Source organism: Hippopotamus amphibius, chromosome 15 (genome assembly GCF_030028045.1).
Source record: "Hippopotamus amphibius kiboko isolate mHipAmp2 chromosome 15, mHipAmp2.hap2, whole genome shotgun sequence".
Classification (NCBI taxonomy): Eukaryota; Metazoa; Chordata; class Mammalia; order Artiodactyla; family Hippopotamidae; genus Hippopotamus; species Hippopotamus amphibius.
Window position 1 is genome coordinate 19,571,343 of NC_080200.1, and position 6,573 is coordinate 19,577,915.

The following is a 6,573-nucleotide window of genomic DNA, read 5'->3' on the forward strand; positions in this document are numbered from 1 at the left end:
TAAGATTTCATGCTATTTGATTGCTCTGTGATTTCAACTCTCTGAAGGGGTCAAGAAAAGTTATATTTTTGCAGGTTATCTGCCTTTTTGTTGTTAGGATTGCAGAGATGGGCTTTCTAGGTTTCTATAGTCTAAGCAGAAACTTGAATTTGCAACTTTCTGCAAGTGGTTTGGAGGGAAAGAAAGAGAAAGAGAGAGATAGTGGGAGAGAGGGTTTCCTTCATGCCTTCATGCAGAAAGTATATTACAAGTAATTCCTCACTATCCAAACCTATCTGATTCCTGAATTCAGAAAAGCAAGAACTATTTCAATTCATAAAGCAAAGTATGTATGTAAATATTTTGATTATTATTTGTATAATTTTGTATTAAAAACACCAGAGACTAGGGTAGGGTAGCCATGGTTATATATAAAAATACCTTTAGAGTTTCAGGTTTTATTTTCATTTCGGAGTTTTTATTTCCCATGTACAAGTCATCTGGAGATGCGAATATGTCTGTCCAGCTGGTAGATAAAATTATTATACATTATTATGTATTATTGGATCTGATAACAAGCAACCCCCAACATCACAGTGACTTAAAGGGACAGACTTTTCTTCCTCATCACAATACATGCAGGCTTCAGGGTGTCTGTGACTCTGACCCACCTGTGATTTGTTCCAAGTGTGTCTCCATTCTGGGAACCATGCTGATGGAATAACCCCATGTAAAAAGTGCTCATTCTCCTAACAAAGAAGAAGTACAAGCAGAAAAATAAAAAGTGGATTATTACAAAGCCACTAACAGTTTCTCCCTAAGTATTGAGCTTATCATATCGGATCACATTCTGTTCACCAAAGCATGTCACGTATCCAAGTTCAAAGCCAAACTACAGAGACAGTCACTAATCCTAGGTGAGGCACATTGAAGACTCAAAGCAATGGGTGGGAATATGCAGTCCTGCTACAAGAATAAAGGAGTGGATCAGGAATTGTGAAAAATAAAAATTTTTCTTCTTGAGGCATACATAGACACACACACACACACATTTAATGCTTCTGTGAACATCAAACTTTTGTGGCTTATAGACTGCAGGGCAATGCTGGACTCACTTCCTATCTAAAGAGGTTCTTAGTGATACGATGAGCTTAGTAAGTGTGTGGTCCAACATAGTCACAATATCCATAAATAGGTGGAATTTACATCCCAAGTTGATAGATAAAGAACCAAATACCTTAAAAAAGCCTAAAAGCTTCATTCCCTTTCATGAGGGAAAGATTCAAGAGGCATGTGTAAACTGGAGCATACAGAAGCTGAACTACTGATTCCAACATTTTACCACCTAATGTCAGATTGACATAAATAGGAGGATGCTTGGTGGAGAAGGTTTCAAAACACCTGCACCTGACTAACACTGGACCATATCCTTGGTACTCAAAGAATGGTCAACAGGCCAACCTGCAGAATCAATATCAACTGGTAGATACTTACCAATGCAGAATCTCTGGGCCCAACTTAGACCTGAAAATCAGAATATGCTTCTGAACGAGATCCCCATGTTGATGTTGGAGAAGTTCTGATCTAGAATAGTGTTTCTCTTCTTCTCATTGTTGACATTTGTGCTGGATAATTCTTGGTAGTGGGAGCCATTCTGTGCATTGTAGGATTTAGGATAGCATCGCTGGCCTCAACCTACTAGGTGAAGCAACCCCTCACTAGCTGTGACAACCAAAAATTTCTCCAGAATATGTCAGGTGTTCTCTGGAGGCAAAATCACCCCAGTAGAGATCTACTGGCCCAGAGCCTGAAAACTGGAAATATCTTGAGGGAGTTCCAGTCAAAGTCAACCGCTTTTTCAGCTCTTAACATAGCACAGATAACTTAACCCTTCTGAACTGCAATTCTGCAAATGTAAGATGAGGTATATAATAGTAATGACCACAGACAATGGATTTATGTAAAAATATACAGGACAATCCAAATAAAATTCTTAACTCTATGCATAGTTTATAAAAATACCTAAATATGTCTTATAATCCACACATTTTTTAGGAAAAAGTAAGGAAAGAAGTAAATGACAACTCTAAATTAGAGTTACAAGCATGAATCTCCTAACTGATTTGTCAAAATTGATATGAAGCCAGGGATTATATATGGTTTTGTAGCAAACAACACTCCTCTCTCCTGTTGAAGAGGGGTTACCACTGTTCTGGAGATATCAGGAAGTGCTGCTTCCTGGAAAAAAGCAATAATTTGGAGGTCCATGGCAACTAGTCAAGACAGGTTCCTCTGTTGCAGATTAGGAGAAAATATTAGCTCAAGGTTAGGATAAAGTGCAAGGAGGTTAAACCTCTGGAAGGCAGGCAAGATCATGGGAAGAGGTAATACAAACTGGATTCACCTGACATGTAACCTGCTCTCCTGGGAACAGAGTATCAACTGGAAAAATTTCCTGTCTATCCAGACCAGTGTCCCACAGGGAAATTATGGGCTCAGAGGTGGGAGTAACAGTGGAAACAGTGCCTAATGAGCAGATATGGGAAGCTGTAAATATCTCCTCTGCTGCAGTCCCTCAGTCTGTACAACCCTGAGCTGCACAGGACATGCTGGTTGTTTTTGGAGTCCTACTTCTTGTTGAGGGACCAATGCTTTACTCCTTCCTTCTGACCTGCCTGGGAACAAAGCTTCAGTCTTCATCATCAACTACCCAGGGAGGAACTCTGATATCAGTAGAGAGACTTTCTTCTCATTGCCCACCTCCAGGTGAGTCTGAGAGTTCAATAGGTACTTAAGGAATGTTTCAGAGAGAATGGATGTGGAAAACTTTTACCTGAGGTCACCTGAGAGCCTAATTAGCCTGCACCAGTGCAGAGATATTAGCCATGTGTGATTGCTAGGTTGTCTAATTAACTTACAATTTATTTATTTAATATGTTAAAAAGAGAAGTGTCTGATCAACTCAGCAACACAAAGGTGATTGTTGACAATTAAGTGATGAGAATGGAAGTCTAGTTGGGTGAGACTGAGGAAGAAATTGGGAGAATAAAGTGGTTCTAGTAAAATTAGAGCATAATAGAGGAGTGTTACAGTTAAGGTGGGAAAGAAGAAGAGGTTTAGAGGAATGTGCAGTGAAATCTACATGTTTTTTTCAATTTTTTTAAGATGGGATGTATTTGAGCATCTTCCATTTTTTTTAGAAAGACCCACATCTATGGCAATAGATACTGCCTTGCAACAGAGATCTTGAGACATACATTTCACTGTATCTTCTATGGCACTGGGTATTCACATGCAAAAAAACTGTTTAATATGCAAATGGTATGCTAATGAGAATAACTTTGTAATTTTTCATTACCAAGTGGTGGGAAAGCAATGGAGACATTTGCGAGATAAAAGAAAAAAGTCAGCCAAATCTCATCATGTGATAATCACTCACTTAATAACATGAAACAACTATGATAAGCTTCTTATATATATTGACTAAATTTGTCTACCACTTAGAAGGATGTATCCCACTATCCCCATTATTTTAGGAAAGATATTAACATTTAGAATGGGTCTATAGGCTCACTAAGTTCTAACAGCTAAGACATGGTAGATTCAAGTTTCAAACAGTGGTTTTCTGATTCAGCAGCTTTGCATTTAAAATAATTTTAAAAAGTCTGTTAACATTTATGTTTTAAAATCCTCATCTATTGTTGTACATTGTATATTTTCTGTTGTAAATTGTGAGTTAATTCCCTTTGCTCATTTTTCTAGTGGAGTGTTCTATCAGTTAGATGTCATCATCATAAAGATAAATGACTCATTCTCCTTTGATAGATTGCTTTAGGCTACTTTATTAGGTATTCTGGGCATCAGGGGAATATAACTGGGGGTGGAATGGTGCCAGAACCAAGGAAGCTTTCTCCTTTTCATGATCTCTCAGGGACCACCTGAGCTTATTAGATCTTGTTTTGTATATGAAGGGGTTCAGCATGGGGGTGAACATGGTGCAGATCACTGAGGCCATCTGACTTTTCTTAGAGGATGAAATGCCTGCAGAAGTGAGGCATAGGCATATATACCCCAATGCATGTACCCTAGAACACAGCAAAAACCCAGAGGTGGGACCTATCAGTGATTTTATTTTCTTGCACATGTGCTTTTCTTTCTTCTCTCTCAGTTTTTTTTTTCAACTTCTTGTTTTTTTTTTTTTTTTTTTTACATTTTCTTTTAAGACAGGGCAAAAAGTTGTCATATTAAATGGAACCCCATGTCCCTGGGGGGTTTCCCAACTTGAATTTGGGTACTATTTCCACATTTTTTATGTTAAAGATAATGTGCTATTGACAACTTGCCTAATTTCCTAATAATTGTGGCTGGGAGTAGGAAAAGCCAGGGAGTAAGAAGCCAAGCAGGCCATAATGTTCTGTATTTCTCTCTGTGTGTGTGTATGTATGTGTAATGAGCAGTTCTCTGGGCAGTGGTACTTAAGTTTATCTATTCCAAAATATGACCCTTGAAAGACAAACACCACAATATTAACCAAAAGATGGAAACAAGGAGGGAACCCATTTCTATTCACAGGTATCTTTTAAAACAAATTTAGAAATGTGAAAGCTACCTTGTGTCAATTAAGATTTCAGCTGTAGCAGGGAAGCCACCTTGTTCCTCAGCATCCTCTGACACTGTCTTCCTCACTCTCCCAGTTGCTTATTCCCCTGGACACTTTGGCTTCATTTTGAGTCTTGAATTTGGAATAAGTGCCATCATCAGGGCCTTTGTGGTGACTCTTTACCCAGCAGGACACACTGATCCCCCAGGTAACCTGGTGTCTCTGCTTTGTTATCCTTCAGGCCACTGTTCAAATTTCTCCTAGTTTGTAGCTCTTCCTGAACTCCTGGTAAAATGTAACACCTCCATTTCTGCTATACCTTTTTATCTTCCTAGCTCCTGTCATAAGTCAAGATATGTGTGTGTGTGTGTGTGTGTGTGTGTGTGTGTGTGTATGTATAATAAGAGAATATATATTATCTTATTTACTAATTTATATTCTTTCTTCATTATTGGATTGTAGGGAAATTTGTTGTCAACATATTATACTTTTACACCAAAAGATAGTCAGTACCCAACATAAATTCCTCAAATGCCTGAAGTAATTTTGAATTTAAACTGTGTAATACATGACCTCTTTGTGGAAAGCCTGAGCATGAGACAGGAATTTCTAATCACAGATGTCACAGAAGATCCCTTAAAAAAAAAAAAAAAAGAAACTGTAATGGATAGCATTTCTCTATGTTAATGCCCATATGTCATTTTTTTTTTTCTGTCCCGGCAGTGACCAACACCACATGGTTCCAGGCAACAATACACATATTTCAGAATTTATTCTTCTGGGACTTTCAGAGGAACAAGAATTGCAGCTCCTCATATTTGGACTTTTCCTCTTCATGTACCTGATCACTGTGTTTGGAAACCTGCTCATCATCTTGGCCGTTGGCTCAGACTCCCACCCACACCCCCATGTACTTCTTCCTCTCCAACCTATCCTTTGTAGACATCTGTTTTACATCTACCACCATCCCAAAGATGCTGGTGAATATAGTGACTCAAACCAAAGCCATTACCTATGAATTCTGCCTCACCCAGATGTACTTTTTCTTACTCTTTGTACAGTTGGACAACTTCCTTCTGACCGTGATGTCCTATGACCGTTTCATAGCCATCTGCCACCCCCTGCACTACGCAGTCATCATGAAACCTGCTCTCTGTGGACTGCTGGTGCTGATATCCTGGGTGATAGGTGCCCTGAATTCCCTATTACAAAGCTTATTGGTACTGAGGCTGTCGTTCTGTACAGAATTAGAAATCCCCCACTTTTTCTGTGATTTCAAGGAGGTGATCCAAGTTGCCTGTTCTAACAACTTTCTTAATAATGCAGCAATGTATTTTGGAGTTGGCCTGTTTGGTGGTGGTCCATTCGCTGGGATATGTTACTCATACTCTAAGATAGTTTCCTCCATACAAGGAATCTCATCAGCTCAGGGGAAGTATAAAGCATTTTCCACCTGTGCATCTCACCTCTCAGTGGTCTCCTTATTTTATTGTACAGGCTTAGGAGTGCACATTAGCTCTGCTGCTACTCACAGCTCATACTCAAATGCAATTGCCTCAGTGATGTACACTGTGGTCACACCCATGCTGAACCCCTTCATCTACAGTCTGAGGAATAAGGACATAAAGAGAGCTCTGAGAAAATTCTTTGGGATAGCAGCTATAAAAAAGCCCATTGTCCTGAGGCTGAAGTGTCACTTATTGAAGGGCTCAGAGCATTAGAAGCAGAAGTTGTGATTCTTGATCAGATTTTGGAAGGAACACTTGCTCCTTGTATATGTTGCCTGATCTTTCCATTTCTTTGATTTCAACTTCCCTATAAAATTTAAGTAACTGTTTTGCTAATATATAGACAGTTTTTCATTTTTTCTATGTTTCTACTTCCCTTAAGTTTTCCCCAAACTTGGATGAGAAATATTTGGAAATTTCCATTTATTTCATAGGAAAAATTTGATTTCTTATTTTTTTCCTTAGGTGACATCTATCTTTCCAAGT

At 38.7% G+C, this 6,573-nt stretch overlaps 1 pseudogene; it reads left to right on the top strand.

The window, feature by feature from the left end:
- Window positions 1-5,315: 5,315 nt before the first annotated feature.
- On the top strand, window positions 5,316-6,300 carry LOC130836306 (olfactory receptor 7A17-like; annotated as a pseudogene).
- Window positions 6,301-6,573: the final 273 nt, after the last annotated feature.